The sequence below is a fragment of the Dasypus novemcinctus genome, chromosome 10, assembly GCF_030445035.2.
Source record: "Dasypus novemcinctus isolate mDasNov1 chromosome 10, mDasNov1.1.hap2, whole genome shotgun sequence".
Classification (NCBI taxonomy): Eukaryota; Metazoa; Chordata; class Mammalia; order Cingulata; family Dasypodidae; genus Dasypus; species Dasypus novemcinctus.
The window spans coordinates 66,489,737-66,510,933 of record NC_080682.1 but is presented as its reverse complement, the minus strand read 5'-3'; the positions used below and the strand labels follow the sequence as shown (position 1 = coordinate 66,510,933).

At 35.0% G+C, this 21,197-nt stretch overlaps 1 long non-coding RNA gene across 1 annotated transcript in view; it reads right to left on the bottom strand.

Annotated features, from left to right (window-relative positions):
- The window catches only part of LOC131280294 (uncharacterized), a 57,306-nt gene that overhangs the window by 601 nt on the left and 35,508 nt on the right, over positions 1-21,197 (bottom strand). Inside the window, exon 2 of the long non-coding RNA XR_009187800.2 lies at positions 1,888-1,948. This is a non-coding gene — a long non-coding RNA (uncharacterized lncRNA). The remainder of the gene's footprint in view (positions 1-1,887; positions 1,949-21,197) is intronic.

The window sequence follows — 21,197 nt, the reverse complement described above, 5'->3', positions numbered from 1 at the left end:
GACATTAAGATAAATGTACATTGGCAGCCCCATAGCCTTTTCTTTGCTCTTTTTCTTTTTCCCATATTTATCACCTTCTAACATATCATTTAATTTAAACATTTGTTACATTTATTGTTAATGTATTAACTCCTATGCTAGAAAATAAGCTTCACAAGTACTGAAACCAGTCTGCTTTGTTCACTTATGTAGAACCTAGGACAGTATTTGACCCATAACAGATATAAGCATTGAATTAATAAACAAATGAATGAGTGAATGAATGAATACATAATTGCATTTAATGACTGTAAATTTAAAGTAAGAAATGTTTTAATTGATTATTGGTGGCAGTAATTTATTCCAGACTGGTATAAGATTGAATCAGGTCATCTTTTAAATTTAGCCTTACCGATTTATGATTCTGTATAAGGACCTAACATTGAATACACTGAAAAATGGCATTCTACATAAATATTTTGTTAGTTATATTTAGCTTTAAAGGAGATATTTCTACCTTGTATGAATCTATAAAAATCATACAGTCAAATGGATAAGTATTATAATTTTGGTAGCAAGTTTCTTCATTGGGACTGGATCATGCCTATGGGAATTCACGTTTCAGAAAGCAAATTTAATTGGACTGAATGCAATATATCTACATACACAAAATTTTATGCACAATGCATAAGGATTGTTTCTATAGAGAGAGATAAACACTTTTATAGAGTCTCTAAATAGTTTAAACTAGGAACTTTGGTTTATATGGTAAATATCAGTGCATGTAATTGTCAGTTCTTGAGTTCAGAACCATTCACCAGAAAAGGAATATTTATTTTATAATCATAGAATTTCCTACTGAGGTGTGACATCCAAAACAGTTTGACTGAAGAATTAGAATTCAATAAAATTTGGTGGATAGTCCTACTTGTTGTCTAACTACCTGCTTTTCTGTCTGTCCATTCTATTAATCTATACTGTCTACCACCCCGGGCTTACTGTATTCATTATGGCCACCAGCCTTGCTTGATGCTCACACATCAGAAGATAGAATAAAATAAGTATCCTTATTTTATTCATCTCCTGATATACATCTGCATTTAAAAATAAAAGACGGTTTTTAAATCAAAGGAATAGTCTGCCAGTAGTAGAATTGGGGGCATCAAAAACAAGCCAGTAGGGAAAATATTTTGAGTTTGTTCCATAGGCCATATCACACAGACATGGCTTTAAAGTTTATGCTGCTGATGGTGCTTGGCAGTGTGATTGGTAGTTCCCAAAGAGAGCAGGATCCCTGGGGCAAAACTGCCTCTATTATAAACCATATCCTGAAATTTAAACTTTCTGCAAGATACCAGCCCAAACCTTGAACCTGAAATGCATATGATATCTTCTCCCCATTCAAATGCCATCCACTGACTTGATATGTCAGCAGGAGAAATTAGAGTTTATTCACTCTATATGACACCTTCTGTGCTTTCACCCTAAGCCAAGATTTGAATGTTAACCATTTGAGCACCTGATAGCAAAATTCAAAGCAAGTGTTATATGTGGGTTTTATAATTAGAAGATGGGTTTGAGTCCCAATCCTACAATTTAACTTACTAGCTTGGGACACTTAGATAAATCACTAGATCTCTCACACTTTTATATCTACAAGATACAAATCCTCACAGGTTGCTCATAGAATTATAATAAAGTTTAAATGTGAAGAGGATATGAGAATTCTGTGTATACTCAAAACAGCTGAAAAATATTAATCCTGAAAAGAACTACTACATATTCAGCTGATCAGCACAATAAATCTCTGCTTTCACTGAAGACTTTGGCATAATAGATAAGAACTCCCCTCCCCTGCAGTCTCCAGAATTTGACTTCCTGGGTTCAAACTACAGCAACAATACTTACTTTCTACAGAGGTTCTTGTGCATATCAGATGAAATAATCTGTGGACCACTTAGCAAAATGCCTGGAACATGGAAAGCAAGCAATAAATGTTAGATGGTGATGGTAATGATAATGATGATGTTGACATCCCTTCCACCTCCTTCCCAGAGGGACTTTTTTCTAAACTCTATGAATTGTTATTATTTAGTAACATTATTTAGTAACATTATTTAGTAACAAAATGTAATAGCCATGACAAAAAGTAGGTCCTTATAGTGACAAAACTCTTTGAAGATTCTGTCAAATTTTACATTTGCCTGGCATTTAATTAACCTGATTAAGATGACAAAATTGAAAGAACTAATTTTAATTAGATATTTCTAATTTTGAATTTATTAAGAACTATATAAAACATGTAGACTCTTAAAAAATAAAGAAATTTTCAAATCACAAAATCTCAGACTTTTGGTCAGATATAATCACTTGTGATCTCCTAGATGAAGACACATCATGCTTTTCTTATTGCAACGACAACTTACATATGCAGTAACCAACAACTTACTGTATTGAATCCATGATAAATAATTAGATTTTATAAGCCAGTTTAGAAAATTATTACAGTACATTTTACACAGATTTTATCAATTTCACAGCACAAAGATTAGTTTTGAAATCAGGGTGTTGTATATAACGAAAATGCTATATGCAAGCAAATAACACTTTGAAACTCTCTTTTTTTCCTACAGTCCTCCAAAATAAAAATGAAAGGTTTGCACCTCCTCGTTATTAGTTTTCACACCTTTCACACTGTAATGGTTTGAGTAAAGTATTTAAAACGCAAAAAAACTTGGGTATTTTTTCTCATTTTCACCTTGAGTTTAGTTTTATCTTTATATATGAAGACTTTTCTCAGGACTGCCTTCCTCACAATGTTGCCTGGCATTTTGAAGATTATGTAGTTCTTACTACCTACATTTTCAGAAATAGAGTTTCTCTCTATATACAGCTAGTGAAAATCCCATGTATATCACTCACTGTCCCAGCTCAGGTCACTTGCTCATTTCAAAATGTTCATCACGTCCTCAGCAATGATCTCAGATTGTTGACATCTGAGCCATCCTAAATGGAAATTTTCCAGGATTGTGTTAGAAATATCATTTGAAGCCCTGAAGAAAATAATTTTTCTAAAAACTGCTTTCTCTAAATATTTTTGGTTATTTGAAATCTTCTTGGAAAGGTCCAGATAGGACAAACATTTGCACATTTATTTCTCATTCCCATATATGTCCTTCCTGGGTTTTTTCCACTTCTCTAAACACTGGTTTTCCTTAAAGATCCAACTCTTGGATCTTCCACAGGATTTCCCAAACCATACCAAAACAACTGATCTTTATTTGTGTGACCTATAAACTTCTCCAAGAAACAGGGATATTCCTAGACATTTTTAGATTTTTTTAATGTTTTAATTATTTTATATATCATTATAACATTTTAAATTGATGTGTTAGTTAAAGACATGGAAAAGAAAATGTCAGCATCAGGTCTGCTATAATTCCTCTTTCTTACACTAGGGATGTCTAAGGTGAAAAGACTTAATCAAATCTTCTAAATATGGCAATCTGACCACCTTATGGTATTTGTTACAGTTTTTAGCAGAACCATATACATGGTTCCTATCCCTAGAATTGTTTGGCAAAACATACCTCTTCTATTAACGAGTTCAGCTGATAAACATGCCTTGGATTTGTGGATATATAGACTAGGGCTGCAATGATGAGTTTCATTTGTCAACTTTGGCTAGGTTTTGATCAAGCAAGTATTTACATGATTGTTACAGTGAAGGTATTCCATACATGGATTTGCATCTATAATCAGCTCATTGCATCTACATCTGTTTGCATCTGGAAGCATCAAAAGAGATTGTCCTCAGCAATGTGGGGAGATTCTTAATCCAATCTGTTGGGAGTCTTAAAAGTCAGAATTGTGAATTTAAAATTCAGAGGAAGAATTTTTGCCTCAAATTCAGTCACCCAGCTTCCCCAGGGGAATTGGGATTCACCTTCAGTACCATCTTTATTTGAGTTTCTTATTTGCAGCCTTCCCTACAGAAAGTGGATTTGTCAGTCCCCATTGTTGCATGAGCCAATACTTTATAATAAATCTCTTCATATATATAGTTGTTTCTCTGGAGAATCCTGACTAATACAATGGTCTTCTAAAAAATATGAGTATCTGCTATGAAATTATAAGACTATAAAGAGTAAATATTTCAAGACCAAAATAGCTCCCTTTGTGATAGTTGTGCTTGAGGACTTACCCCACCTGAGTATTAAGACTTTCTACAAAGCTGCATTTTTCAAGACAGATATAGATCAATGGAACAGACTAGAATGTCCATAAAAAGTCCCACACATATATGACTGACTGATTTTTAACCAAGGCCCCAAGCTAATCCAAAGGTGTTGGATCGACAATATGGCCATTAACTTTTTCTTAGCTGGTGAATTCAATCTTTTGAAGAGTCCATTTTACTTCTTAAAATTAAACAAATAAACACTGAGAAGAAAAGACAGGATAGAAACAAGAGTCAATGATGGGAGAAGAAAAGATTACAATAAATTATCATCAGTATGAAAACATCTATTCTTTTTATCCTTCCAGGCTTCCTCAGTTTATATTTCTCTGCTTTATTCTGGATCCCCTGTAATCACAATTTCTTCCTATAACCAATTTTTTTTGGTCAGTATTTCAGGGTATTATTGTTTTCTTTTTAGTACTCATCTGTGAATTATTTTAATTCCATTATGCCCAAGGGGATAGCATTGAGATTATCACATATGTCAAACTTGGCTTGAGGGACATTGTTTTTGGAAACTTTCTTCTTTTGAATCCCATGATTCCTGTAAAAATTCCCTTCATCCAGAAAGCTCCATCTCAGTCTCAAATGTTGGCAACTGTCTCCCTCCTCATTCCCTTCCCTAGCAAAAGTTTTGATCCTCCAATAGCTATATTTCCTAAGACAAAGCTTAGAAATATGTTCTAACAATGGGACAAATTTTTAAAAATATGAGTAATTTCTCATAATCTAGAAATAGAATTATCTACATATAGCTGGTGGTACTACTCTCAATTATAGCAAGTGTCACAATATAACACTTATTTTGTGTTACCTGATACAAATAAAGCTTTATGAGGACAAGAAATTTCTCTATATTAATCACTGCTTTAAGCTTCTTATTTGAATTTCATATATCTCAGCATAGAAATGTATGTGGGTGTTTCTATGATGTTAGTTCTAATTTCTGTCTTAGATCCTGGAAATGGTCAGTTATCTTAGGCAAAAATGAACCCTGAGATAGGGTATTGAGGAATTGGGTGGGAGTTATTAAGAATTATTCTGCATTCTAGAAGAAGTTACTATAAGCAAATAGCCTGACTTTATCTGCACTTTCTTAATGAGCCCAATGAATGTTATATATGATACCTTAAAATATCTGGTTTGTCTATAAATCATGTCAAAAGACAAATCAGAGTTAAATTTGCAGATAACGGCATTTTATTTGGAACACCGAACAGTTTTCTTGCAGCAAGGAAGCTGATTACTATGAGCTTCTAGGAATGGCAAGCAATTTTTATAGACATAAAAGGAAGGTAGCTTGACTCCTATTGACTCAAATCCTATGGCAGATTTGCCCATTTTATAAGAATGGGTATAGGACAGGTAGGGCAGGCAGGTTTATTTTATATTGTGTTAAGCATAACTAACTATAGGTTTGATTTGGCTTCCTGGGTCAACCACATTTGGTGGGGATTTCAAATTTCAAAAGATTTCGAAAAGAAACCCCAGAGAGATTTAAAAAGGAAGTGGGGCATGGGTGTTTGCTTGTCTCTGAGGTTCCCAGGGCCTTCTCCATATGAGTTTATATATCTATATAAGTTTATTAATAGTGTACACTCATCCCCAACCTTACATCAATACAGTATACAAATCTGGAAGCTCATAGCCTATTCTCTTATGAATAGTGTTCTAGGCTTGGTTCCTAAAGAGTCCATTTTTTTGGTTTCTGATTCAGAATCTACTTGGGTGCCTGACTTAATTAGTTGGTATACTGAATCCTGCTGTTAGAATATGGTTGCATTTGTCTACTGAAACTTTCATGGAATGTGGGGGATGAAACCTCAAGAAAGCTGCTAAGAACTCATCAAGCTTACAGAATCAATACAACTTATTTGTGCCAACTTTTTAATAAATATTTGCTTGTGTGGGCAGAATTTAATCTGAGACTTGATTCTGTTGTAAATTGGTAGCAAGGTTGTAGAGAGGAGCTCTATAGTCCTTATTATCTTTTACCTGTTGGAGTCTACTGTATTTACTAAAGAACCTAATAATTGCTCCTGACCAAAATAATTTAAGAAGTTATTCTACAAATTTCCATAAAGAAATCTCATTCACTTCATTATGAATATTTGATCTTGTGTTGAAGTTTGAGTAAATGTCTTTTAAACTTTGAAACCTTCAACAGCACTGGAAAGCACAGCTCTGATTACAGCCTTGACGTTTTTGACATTGAAAGAAAAATAACTAAGTTGATTATGTTGTCATTAAAATCCTATCACAAATAGGACCAAATATTCTCCTAGCCCAATCTTTTAGTTTCTATTTCATACAACGCACAGTCCAGTCACATCATCAATTCCCTCATACATTCATTGAATAACAAGCTAAAGAGCAGGAACCATGGACCTCTCATTATGCTAGGAAAATAGAAATGTTCCCTGTTTTAAAGAACCTGGAATTTGGTGTACAGAGTTGATAGGTAAACAAACCTTTATAAAAATTAAGATGTTTGTGTTGTTTGCTTTACCTGAAATGTCCACCTTCTCTCTGCTTTAACTTTCTGGCAAAATTCTTCTCATTTTTAACTCAGTTCAAACTCCCATTCCTGTTTGAAACCCTTTCTGATAATGATATTCTTTATTTCTGGCCAGAATTTATACCCATCTCATATTTACCCCACAACACAGAAATTCATGAAAGTACTCTAGCAATAAATCTTTTGCATTCTGTCTATATTAATAGCTGTCTATATTAATAGCTGTGTTTCCCACTAGATTTTGAAAACTTACATGTCTAGAACAGTGCCTAGCATATAACATTTATGAAACATGTTTGTTAAAAAAAATAAAGGAATTATTCAATGGACATAATTACAATTCAGAAGATTAAGTTTTCTAAAAAAGCTTGAATAGATACTAACATTTTCAAGAAATACTAATTGCTGTCTGTCTTACCTGAGTCAAATTAGTTACATGAGTGGATTAAAAAGACACTGAGGGAACCAATGTCTTAAACTTGATTCCCAGGAGATAGAGACATCATTCTGATCCTGAGCAACAGGCTGCATCCCATACCCTAACTCACCTTTTCACAAATGAATGCCAATGACAATAAGAAGTATCTTTGATCATTTTGTGTACCTCAATACATTACCACAAACCCAATATATATTCTATTTTGGTTACTTTTTCCATTTTATAAGTAGCATACTAAGCATTGGGAAATATGCAGAATCAGAAATAAAAATACAACCTATTACACCCATTCTACCCATGAGAAAACTGAGACCCAGAGAGATTTATCTACACAGTCTTTGAGTTCGAAAAGTTATCTACTTTTTATCTGCCTTCTACTCTACTGCTACTTCTAAAAAATTACACTATTTTTGTAGTTGTGGTCTAAATATCTAAATCTTAACTTAAGGGACTTATAATCTAATTTGAAAAAAATTTCTATGTACCCATGGAATTCATCAACTTGATTTTCATGGCAGTTAGTACACTTGCACTCCTGGAAATCTATATTTTTAAAACATTAGTGATTTACTGAAGTACAGCCTTGAGTAATATGAATCACTCAGCTTGTGATCAAGGCTAAACAAAGATTCCCAATTTGATAGTGTTTTCTACTCAGCCTTTCTCCATTCATCATTGCATAAATGGTTACAAAAATGTATTCTTTGTAAAAAACATAATGGCCATGGAAGAAGGACAAAATTAAATTCAAGTCACACAAACTAGATTAGAAGGTAAAAGTAAAGAAAATTGATATAGGAAATCCTTTCTTCATAATCAAAAAATAGAAATTTTAGATGAAATCATTATTAAATTGCCAAATTCATGGTTGACCTATCATTTGGACAATCTGTCATATGGTATATACAAAAATAAAAGAAAAACTTAAGTGGTTTTGATGTGAGTTCTAAAGACAATGTGAAAATTGCTCACAAAGTTAAGAAATAAAATGTAGGTGAAAGTTTGAAGATAGCTAACTTGCAGTCTAAGCATATGGCATCAGATGTGAGTTTTGGTAGAATTGTACTGCAAAAAGAATTCTTAAGACTGCAGCTATTTCTGCATTTGTGATTATGGAAATTCCCTAAGGCCTCAGATGTATGGTTGATGAATACCAAGCATTTACTCTTAAAAGAATAAATAAAGGCAAAAGTAAGCATATATATTTCAGATTGGAAATTCAGAATTTGGTTCATGAAAGAACTTTGTGAAATGTTCAATACTTTTTGAATTATTTAAGGCAGCTAGGTACTCAATAGATTGTGGAATATTCCAGGTAGGATTCAGGAAGAAAATGTTTTCATTCTTTCATCTATCTAATCAATTTTATCAAATTTCTTTTATTTAACATGAACTTGTCTTCTACTACTAGAAAAATCAATGAGGTTAGGTTCAGTGAATTGGCTCTGTTGCAAAACACGAAACAAATAGCCACCCTGCCCACGTGATACTTTCTGGAAATGCATACCGTGTTTGTCATTTATTTAACAGCTCTCTTTCTTGTTGTTTATTATTAAGTTAGAGTATTAAAGACAAGAATTCTCTCTTTCTACTGAATAGTACATAGCACAAATAGTTACTCATTAATGATTGGTAGCATGAATGGACGTCTCTCTCTACCTTTCCGGAAATCAGAGGCCATGTTTCTTTCTTCTTTAACTTAATCCCTAGATTTGTACAAGCATTGTGCACTTAGTAGGTGCCCAATAAATTCTGTGCCTTTGTAAATAAAACATTGTAAATGCTTCAAAGCATGGTACCTCCTTCATTGGTCCTATAAATTTTTATTGCTCTAAGTTTTATTTGATGAAGTATTTTTGCTTTCAAGTCAAATTTTAAAGGTTAAAAAAGTTATTTTACAGACAAAACAGGTCACTACTCTGCTGCATAGTGTGGGTGGGTTAGCCAGTTGTCTGAGAGACTACTAAAGGTGTGGGTAGGCTGCAACTGGTCCCTAGGAAAGGCCTGCTGGATGATGAAGAAACTTGCTAGAAAGTTCAAGATAAGCAGAGCTGACCTATGAAGACATTTAAGGTGAGCACTAAGCAGCTTTCTGCAATACAAATCTGTTGACAGTCACGTCAAACAACCAAACAGAACTAAGAAAAGGAGCCTCTTTCTTTCACTATGGTTTTGCAACCCCCTCCAGTGCCCTCTTTTGACAAAACTTTTCCACCCAATGTGCAAAGGAGTTACGTTTGCAGGGTCCAATCTAATAATAAAATCAGGGCAAAGAAATACAGATATGAACCACAGAGGTAATACATTCTCAATTGACAAACTTTATTTTTTTGTTTTTATTTATTTATTTATTTATTTATTTATTTATTTATTTATTTATTTATTTCTCTCCCCTTCCTCCCTCACCCCAGTTGTCTGCTCTCTGTGTTTATTTGCTGCATCTTCTTTGTCCGCTTCTGTTGTTGTGAGCGGCATGGGAATCTGTGTCTCTTTTTGTTGCGTCATCTTGCTGTGTCAGCTCTCCATGTGTGCGATGCCATTCCTGGGCGGGCTGCACTTTCTTTCACGCTGGGCAACTCTCCTTACAGGGCGCACTCCTTGCGCGTGGGGCTCCCCTAAGCAGGGACACCCCTGTGTGGCACCGCACTCCTTGCGCGCATCAGCACTGTGCATGGGCCAGCTCCACATGGGTCAAGGGGGCCCGGGGTTTGAACCGCGGACCTCCCATGTGGTAGATGGACGCCCTAACCACTGGGCCAAGTCCGCCGCCATCAACTGACAAACTTAGTTGTGGGAAAATAGCTTGAATTTGAATGTGAGAACCTGGTTTGAAGTAGAAACGTTTCCATAACGCAGATAAGAAGTGTGGGCTTAGGAACTCCAACCTTGAACTAGATGGAATGCTGTCTGGTCAGCACGAACTTTGTATGGCCTGCTCCCTAGCATTGCAGGTGCTGCAGCTTTCCTTGAAAGTAAACATAGATAGCTACTGCTTTGTAATTTCTAATAAATACGATGTGGAAACTGGGGTCAAGGCTCTCAGATCCAGAAGCTGTTGAGTCCCCTGGTCCCATCTTTAATTTCTCTCTTGTGTCTTTCTTTCTGTCCTTTCATTTCTTCAGTTCTGCATTGCCTTCCCTTCATGCAAACCCTCTGCTAGCTGGTCTCAGCACTTAGTAATTTGACAGACATAGAAGTCTCACCTCCCCATCTAGATGAAGAAATCTGTGTGTAAAGCAGAAAGCTTTATATCGTTCCCACCCAACTAGTCTTGCTTTATAGTGCTGCTATTGACACTTTCAAATTTGTGAGTGATTGTGTTTTGGAATGATTGTGCAGTATCCATGATATTTATGCTGCAGAATCTCAATATAGTCTTTTATTCTCAATAAACAATGATGAATTCATTGGGATTCACCACAGTTCCATTCAACAGATTTCTTTTTCCATTTAAGAAAGAGAGATGAGAACACTTTGCTGTTCTAGCAGTCTTGGGTGACTCTGACTATAGTTCAAAAATCCTTTAGGAAATGGAAAGAGATGCTATGCTATGAAGTTCATTCATTAAACTTGCAGCTTTCATTTACAGATATTACAGAAAACTTCCAATGTTGTAACCCTTCTTGTGAGAAAACTGAAGAAACGCTTCTGAATTATTTTTTTCTGGATTCTGGTTGTTTAATATAATGTGCTTTCCAAATATTTTGAAAATAATTAAAAATATTATAGTAGAGAAAGGCACAGATATTGAGGAAGGGAAAATTGAGGGATGTGGATATAGATGGTATATAAAATTTGCATAAGGTAGCTTTAAAAGAAATAAAGGAAGTTGACACAAATTGATCCTAAGCAATCCATCTGCATTGCTACTATGAACAATGGCTAGACGTGTTATGGGGGGAAGCACTAAGAAATTCATTCATTTATTTGGGTATTATGGGATTTTATTTTTCCTGTGATCCTACTGCAAGCCAATTACTTTGCTAAACAGTGGGAATGCAATGATGAAGAAGAAATAGTACCTAACTTTACTGAATTAAATCTGGCAGAAGTCAGGCACTAAATAATTTCACAAATACTGATTAAGTACTATTGCATCTGAGTGACTGAGGTCAAAGAATTCCCAACATACAATGATATACTCTGAGATAATGTCATGGTGAATCCAGTTAATACCAAATAATGTAGGGATGGGGAAAGGGTTAGAATGGCTGCTCTGTGTCTGCATGAGTTCTTCCCCTCAAGAAAAGAAGGCATACTGTAACTATTCTTATATTCCCATTGTGACTAGCAGAGGCATGAAAAATTTTGTATACACCCTGTCACTTCTAAACAATGAAGAATTATTCCATATGCTTATGCTGGTTGAGTTAATAAGATTATTCTTCATTAAACAGTCACTGAGTAATTATTTTGCAACCAGAAACTCCAAAACAGATTAATAAAATAAGGGTTTTCTAGGGCTCAATGATATCTTCAAGACTGTAAGTCTAGGATGAAAGATCATTATAGACTCTGATCATGTGTGTGTGTGTATGTGTGCTGCCTGGAGCATTGTGTTGAAAAGGATTATGAAACTATGGTAAACCTTACAGCCACGAGTATTGGAAGAGATTAATGATGTCATCTATGCATATAGGAGAATTTGTAACTTGTGTACCAATTATTTTATATCAAATCACTTTATATGACATAAAGAACGTGCTCTGAGTGAAGTATGAACTACTTAAAATAAATTTTTAAATGACTGTACAGTACATTCCAAAAATGTACTGTTGGGATCAATGTTCAGCTATGGTTATTTATGATAATGGAAGAGAACACCGACATGAATTAGCCCAAATCAAAATAGATGAACATATGGACTATGCTTCATTTGACATACATTAACCATATATATTATTTTCAAACCTTGACCAACATGTTCAGAAATAAAAACTAAGGTTGTATAGTGGGCATACATAATTGGCCACAGAAATATTGAGTAGATATATGAAAGAGCTTGACATTCAGAAACATCTTGTTTAAAAGATGGTTTAGCAATGTTTAACTATTAAGACACCAATGGCCAATGAAGAGTACAGCTTTTGAAGTCATTAAGGCACTTCAAATACTCTGTTTTCCTGAATCATAGTTATATGGTCTTTCGCACATAAATTAACTTTTCTCATCATCGAATTCCTCTTCTGTAAAGCGTGGAAAACAGGAATTTACGCAGCTAGGAATGGGGAAGTTTAAAAAATTAATATATGTTTATATCTATCTCCTTTGTGCTTAAGAAATATTAATTCCTTGTTTATTGCTTACAATGTTTCTGTTTCATAATCAATAACTTCAGTATTATCTAAATGAATTATCTATTTGTTCCCTTCATGACTTTTAGGCATGCCATTTGTTTGCCAGGAAAACACTTCTACACTTTTTGTTTCCTGGCCGCTTCCTTTTTCTACTTTGATTCTTAGTTCAAACATCTCTTCCTCTAGAAAAATGACCACTACACCTGGACTTATTTGCATGTTCTCTCTCTGTACCTCAGAAAACCTTGTGCTTACTTCTGCTTTAAAAGTAATTCCTGTTACCATACACTATATGTCCTCCCATGGCCCACTGGGTGGACTGTGGGAGAGTGTGGGCTATGGTGTGGACCATTAACCATGAGGTGCAGCAGTGCTCAGAGATGTATTCACCAAATGCAAGGAATGTCTCATGATGATGGAGGAGGTTGTTGTTATGGGCGGAGGAGTGTGGTGAGGGGGGTGGGGGGCATATGGGGACCTCATATTTTTTTTATGTAACATTAAAAAAATAAAGAGAAAAACATTTAAAAAAAATAAAAGTAATTACTGATGTATCTCTTTCCCACCCACTAAACTATAAGCTCCTTTGGGTGGGTAACCATGACTTACTCCAATTTGCATCCCTATGTTCTTATTGCCGACAACAAGGACATCTTTTTTATGTGATTTATTTTTAAGATACAATATATTACTACTTCCAGTTCTACTAAAATGTTTATACTAAACTTTTGGAAACCAAATATCCACACACTGAGTTTTGATCCACTGTGAGAGAGAAATTGGAATATAAGCAGCCTGTATCTAAGCTCCCAGTTGCCTATGCTCCTGCTCTTTTGCTGCCATCTTATGATATGATCTGTGTATGTTGCTGGGATCATTTGCCACATCTCTGTGCCTCTTCTCTTCATGGCTGAGTTTCTAGGCAGCAACAAGGAATTTTGGCCAAGGCTGCAGAAACTATTTTTATTGTTTTAATAATGTTCTACTCTACTTTCATTTGATACACAGGGCTTCCTCTGATTCTTTTCCTTATGGAGAAAGGCTTGGTGACTATCAAAACTAATCCTTGGTAGATTGTACTGGGAGTAAAATACTAAAACAAATAATTCATTGTTTATTGCTGCAGTTATTTTGTTGGTGAAGATGTTTTAGGTGCCTGTTTAGAGGATCCTTTTTTGTCTAAATGGTCCTAGGAATAATTGTCTGAAATTTTTCAGATGTCTAAAAAAGTTATAATAGTCTTATATTGGGTTTAATCTTTGATCTGAAACCCTTCAGCTCTCAAGAGATGTTGAAAATGAGAAATAATTTAAATTTTGAAGCATGAAAACACTGACTTTATTTTATTTAAGAACTCATTCTTTGGTTCATCTTTTTTCTCACACATTTTATCATACATAGCAAGAGAGAGCCAGATGGCACTTTAAGTCATTCTGACTGGAGATCTCTTTAACTAGATTATCAAATCAATTAAGAATATTCCTTTTTCCCACATTACTCCATGGGACAGAATTTCTGAAGTTCTGTGATTAAATAAAAAGAGTCCAATTTCTTCCAACTTTCTAACATTTTCCTCCCTTTCCTTTAAGTCCTTACTGTCAAATTCCTCAAGATGATTTATGCTCTCAATATCACTTTTCTTGAAAAAGGCTGTTATGCTTTCTTATTCTTTTTGAGGCTCTTCTGATATCCACCTGCCACCTAGTCCCAAAACCAATGAATGCCACATGTTTTATGTCATTATTATGATAGCACCAAACTTTTAAGTACTAATATATTTTTTAGTTATCTTTTTAAAACATATTTAAAGAGTTTAATTGAAGGTAATAAAATCACTCCAAATATTAGTGACTTGATCTATAAACATGATTTTATCCCTTAGGGTCCTGGAGGCTGACTGGTCTCAACTAAGCAGTTCTTGTTCAAGGTCTTTTAGACAGTTGTGTGAAGGATGGTGGTTGAGGCTGGCTTTGTTGTGAAGCTTTACCTGCCTGGGTATTGATGCTGACTGATAATTAGAACCTGACTAGGGCTAGGGCTAGAACTCCTATACATGATGAATTTATACGGTCTGGGTTTTCTCAAGACTTGGTGCCTTAAGTCCAAAAGAAAGTGTTTTAAGAGAAAGCTAGTGATGTTGTAAATTTCTTATGGCCTGAGTCTAGAAACCAGCAAATGTAACTTCTGCTGTATTCTATTGGTAAAATGGTCACAGGCTCACGGGGAGAGTACAACTACTGAAGAGGAATGACAAAAATTGGAGGACCCAGATTTAAATCCACCATAAACACTGCAATTTTCATGATCAAAATCATATACTGTCTCAGTTTTGCTTCAATGTAATTGGGGTAAGAGAAAAGGAAAATGTATAGGGAATAAAAAGTAAAATTGTCCATAAATTGATAATCATTGAAACTGGATGATAGGAATGTGTAGGTTATTATATAATTGCCTCCAATTACCTATGTTTTAAGTTTTCTATACTATTAAGTTTCAAATATATCCCTGTTCTTGGTTTGATTTTATATTATTTGCATGTTTTTCCTCAAAGTTAAGTATCAAAACTTGAATTAATCCAAAAGATGAATTAATTGCATTGAGTTTGAATGGACTCTGGCCATCATTTTTTGGTCAATGAATTTAAACTTTATCTTAAAATATTTCCAATTTCCTCCACAACAGAAATATTCCATAAAAATCTGTCACAGTATGCAAAGACGAAGTTCTATTAAAAATGGTTAGGCTAATTCTGCATAGAAAGAAATAGCATGGACCCATACCTTATGTCATAAATTCTTAAAGAATTGAATATATAAATAGAAATATTAATATATATAGCATATATATATATTTTTTAATTTATTTCTCTCCCCTTCTCCCCACCCCCCCCCCAGGTGTCTGCTCTCTGTGTCCATTCACTGTGTATTCTTCTGTGACGGCTTCTATCCTTACCAGCGGCACTGGGAATCTGTGTTTCTTTTTGTTGTGTCATCTTGTTGTGTCAGCTCTCTGTGTGTGCGGTGCCATTCTTGGTCAGGCTACACTTTCTTTTGTGCTGGGCGGCTGTCTTTATGGGGCGCACTCCTTGTACATGAGGTTCCTCTAAGTGCCGGACACCCCTGCGTGGCACAGCACATCAGCACAGCACATGGCCAGCTCCACATGGGTCAAGGAGGCCCGGGGTTTGAACCGTGGACCTCCAATATTGTAGGCGAGTGCCCTATCCATTGGGCCAAGTCTGCTTCCCATATATATCATATTAACTGAATTTTGAAACTACCTCCTATGAAAACACAAAACCCACAATTCACAAAAGAAATAATCAATATATTAACCCACACAGTGTGAAACACAAATCTCAGTACAGCACGCTATAAAAATTTTAAAAAGGGTGAAAGGAAAAATATTTGAAACATAAATTACTAGCTTTAAGTCTGAATATGTGTAAAAGAGTTCCAAAAATTAAGAAACCTATTATTCAGCTAGTGACAAGAGATATCTGACAATGAGATTAATTTCTCATATATAAGGTTAGCAAAATTTTTAAATTTGAGAATATAGAGTGTTGTCAAGAATGTGGATAAAAAGTCCTTTCAATGTTCAATTATTGTAGCATTATCAATCCTTTTTGGAATTCAATTAAAATTACATTAAAATAAATGCATATACCAAATAATCCAGCAGTTGAACTTCTAGGCATCTCTCAAGACATACATATGAGTGCATAAATATATCACAAAAAGACCAGAGGGTGCCAATGAAACTTACAGTGGTTACCTCATGGGGGTACTTAAGAGGAAGGGTCAGGATATAATAGAAACCCGAACTATCCACCATAGCAATCCTTCCTTTTTTTGGCACACAGCTAGAATATATCTTCCAGACTCTCTGGTAGTTAAGTATAGCAATGTGCTTTAGCTTTTGTGAGAAGAAAAGATCCATACCACTTCCAGGCCTGTTCCATTGTAACTTTCAGGAATTCTTCCTGATCCCCACCCTAAGTGGAATATGATAATATCTTCTGTGCTGACCTAAGACTCAGTGTTAACTGTGCTAATCTTACTGTATTTCAATTGCTTTTTTTTGGTAACCTCTTTGATTCCCAGATAACCTAACAAATAAAATGTATTGAATAGGTCTAGACATATATACTAAAGATCACATGAGATGGTTGCGTATTTGTCTTGTCTACTCTAAAGTATCACACAAACATATTCCTTAATATTTCTAATGATCACAATAAATATATCCAATGGCAATTGGGCTTCTTGAAAATTGTTTCTCTACATAAAACACTGAAAAACATGAAAAGAAAACTGGACTATAATGGAAGGTAGAATGGAAGTTAAAAAAGTAAATGTCATTTCATAATTCAAGATAACAGAAGGAAATGAAAAGTTCTAAATTGACAAAGTAGAACATAATAATCTTGACTTGTTATATCAGATAGACTGAGATTGTAGTTTCTCCTCCTTACTTGCTAAAGAGTTAGTGAAGAAATCAAAGAGAATCACAAATTAATTCTGTTTTATTCTATTTTGTAACCAAGAATGTTAGAAGTAACACTCAATTTAGATGTACTCAATATGTAGACTATACACACATGACATAAAATATTGATAAAAGAAGAAACTCTCACTTTTCCAAATGGCAGCTTTCAGTTCAATGAATATCACACAGTAAGAACAGCAGTGCAGCCAGAATCCACTACCTATGTTGAATACAAAAAGAAGAAAGGGAGGAATGGCCAGACAGGTTGGTACTTGGTTACATGAACTTAAATAAAAACGCCTGTGGTCTTTAAAGTTTGCAGAGGGGAAAAAAGGCTGGGATTTTAAGCAGGATGGATAAAGTCTCCTTTCAAAGAAAGGTGAATTAATCAATATCATCCATATTTAGAGTGGTACCAAAAATCTAGAAGCCCTGAAATTCAGCTTAATGAAAGAAAAATTAAATGTTTTCTGGAAATAGACGGACAAGCTTACTTTACACACATTTGACAGGTATACTTAACATAGTCACTGTATAATTTCCTCATGGTATATAGAATGTGGGTAGTAAAATTTCCTTCATTAACTTCTTGTAGTGATTGGAGGAGGTAATATGTATAACATATATAATATTATACACCAGGTATAGGTAGCAGATAATTCACTTATATGGGGATTATTATTACCATTGTTTTAGTACTTTCATAAGAGCAGAAAATAATACCTATTTGTATAAATACACAGAGATGAAAATGTATTTCACCATATAGTTCATTCACAATTTTCTATAAGAACATACCTTAAATATAATTTTTTTTTTTTCAGGAAGTACTGGGATTGGACCCAAGACCTTGTACCAGGCAAGCAGGCACTCAACCACTGAGCTACATATGCTCCCCAGTGAGAGTTGTTTTCTTAGTTTGTTTGTTTTTAGGAGGTACTGGGGAATGAACATGGGACCTCATACATGGAAACCGGATACTCAGTCACTTAGGCTATATCTGCTACCCCTTAAATATTATTTTTAACTCAATAAGGAAACAACTAACTTAAGACAATCAAATTAAAACCAGAAATAAATGCCATAAAGCAAAAGCTACCTATGTGCATCTTGCGTGCTCCATCAATTGTCAGTCTTTCTGTCTATAGGACTACAATACCATGAAGAGGCTGTTTCAAGGGATTTATTTATATATAAGTTAAGGGAATGTGGACACCACAAAATGACAACTTATTTAAGAAATAGGCTCATGATTTTTAAAAGCTAAATGATGTAGTAATTCGGCTTTAATAATAATAATAATAGTGTAATTTATTTTGCTAGCAACAGTACTAGGCTCTCTTGAAATATTATCTAAGATAATATTCCAAATCACTTTGTATGTACGAGAGAACAAAAGCCTCAAAATATTTAGCCAGACTCATTAATTAAAATATCCTGTTCTTTTATTACATCAGCCTTGTAATGTGTGGTGGGAAGATGCGGAAGCAAATGAGGAATTCTTTTCTGGAAAATTTAAGTTACATAATTTTATAGTCTGTAAGTATTTTACCCATTGATATTTTAACTAATAGGAATAATATTTTTAAAAAGCCAATGCCCTCACATGTTTTACATTTATTCAGTAATATAAGAAATGCTATAAGCACTGAAATTGTAAATTATAGGATGCCATGGATAGAATTGGGAAAGCAAATGCAAAGCCGGGTCCACAGACTATATTTGAGCAATGCCTGGGGCAAAACACATGTGCAAGGGGTTCGGACAGAGCTGAAAGTTTGTAACATTATCTAACTTCTAGAATCATTTAATAATATAGGTTCAGAGCCATGTAGGCAAGGCAAAGTCAGGGTTACAGAGAAGGCAGAGAGAAAGAAGGACAGATATGAATGATAGAGATCAGTATAGAGAACAGTTTGTCAGCGTGACTAACGGAGGTGACAGAAGGCAAAATATTCTGATATTACTTAAACATCAATGCTATCTTATTTGGATGTTGTATCAATCATGGTCCTGCAGGAAACAGATGGCAGCCTCAAAATAGATGATTAGAGAGTATAGCAAAGGGAAAGTTAACAGACACATGGATAGATGTAAGAACACAACAAGGCTGAGGAAGCACCAAGAATAACGTAGGACATTGTTACCACAACCATGTTTGAAAGATCAAGAGAAAGGAACGCCCACCTGTAGCCAATGAGAACTGCAATTGCAAGAGAGGATCACCTTAAGGGAACCCTGGCACCGCAGGGAGAAAGCTGTGGGAATAAATACATCATCTGAACTTTTCCTCTTTCCAATCTCCTGCTAGATCTCCCCACTTGCCAAATCCAGTGGGTTCCAGATGGTGAGGGATCACAAAGAATGCATTCCACAAAGGTGAACTGAATGAAGAATTCATCAGGATACAGATGATTATCTTTTATCTTGATGAAAATCTGACATTGCCAACACAAGAATGCACCCAATCCCATCAGCTACTGAATCATCAAGAGTGATGTTGTGGAGCTGCCCTGGATGGTGCTTCAGAGGTAATCACCGGACATTGTAAATCCTCACAGGGCCTACATGATGGAATAGAGGAGAGTATGGGACATGATGTGAACCAATGTATATGAGGTGCAGAGATGCCCAAAGATGTACTTACCAAATCCAATGGATGTGTCATGATGATGGGAACGAGTGTTGTTGGGGGGGGGGAGAGGGGGGGTGGGGGGGGTGGGGTTGAATGGGACCTCACATATATATTTTTAATGTAATATTATTACAAAGTCAATAAAAAATAAAAAAATTAAAAAAAAAAAAAAAAAAAAAAAGAGTGATGTTGGTTAAGTTAGATTCTCACTTGAAATCTAAAACTACCCTTTATAAAAGGTACCAGGGGAAAATATTATAAAAATATTACCATAAAACATATAGGATGTTTCTCATTTTAGTAGCCTATCAAAATATAAATTTATTCAATAACTTCCTCCATTTACTACTCATTCCTTGTTATCCTTAAATATTGCTAGTAACTTGGATTGTCACAGTTCATTGCCAAGGAGGTAAAACAAACCTTAATTTATGTATTATTCAGATCCTTGGTGGCCCTGTCCTGATTTGATTGCCACAACTTTTCCCTTGAATTGTGTTATTGAACAAAGAACTAATGAAAAAACATTCTAGTGAATCCACTGGGTTGCAGACAGAGTCCTCCTAGTCCCCACTGTCTAGCAGAAACCCAATGTCTCCTCTGGTATCAGAGTGTGATCTCTTGGACCAGTAGAGTAAGCACTGCCTCTGCCTCTTTGTTGACAGACATGAGGAGTCTCTGTGACCATGACCCTATCTCCTGATGCAAGCAGGACTCCCTTGGGCACTAAGACTTCAAACTCACTGAACCCATCGTTTTGGTGGTAGAAATCAAATTTCCCTAAATACTGTTAGGTATAACCATGACAGGAGGCATTCCTAAACTTACTCCTTGAACTATGAACATGTTATTGCAGCTATAGGGAAATCTACATATCTTGTCCCCATCATGTAGGTCATAACCTAATCTCACTGAATGTTTACCTACCAGATTCTGTATCTGAGCCTTGAGCAGGCTATCACAAAGTTCTGTCTAGCCAGTTCCTTCTGGATAATGGGGCTTGAAGTGATAATCTTATTGTTATTTCACAATTTTAAGCACCACATTAAATCTCAGGTGATACATTTAGCCTTAAAAAAACTGTGATTGTCCACATTTTTTTATATCCTTCTATTCAAAATACCCAACACTTTTGTTTTATAGGATATGTACTCTAGGTCCAGACCCTGTGTTTCTGGTCTGAGTTATGCTGGTGTCTAGCTGTTGTTATGAACCTAGAGGACATGGTCAGGGTATGCCTTTGTTAGTAAAGAAGTTTCATGGGGCTTTGAAGATTCAAAAATTGTAGTCTTACATGTTCTACCCAAATATTTTCATCCGACATATCATAGGATAGCAAAATTTTTCTGTTAATGGCCAGATAGTAAATATTTTAAATTTTGCAGGTCATATAGTATCTATCACAACAACTCAGTTTTGCCTTCAGCCATAGACAATATAAATGGCATGGATGTTGTCAAATAAGACTATTTAGAAAAACAGGTGGTGAGACATATTCGGGCAATAGTCTGCCTGCCTCTGCTTTAATATAACAGATGTAGCATGCTGAGCACTTAATTGCTGTTGCAACCTTACACATGTATGTGAAGACCTTG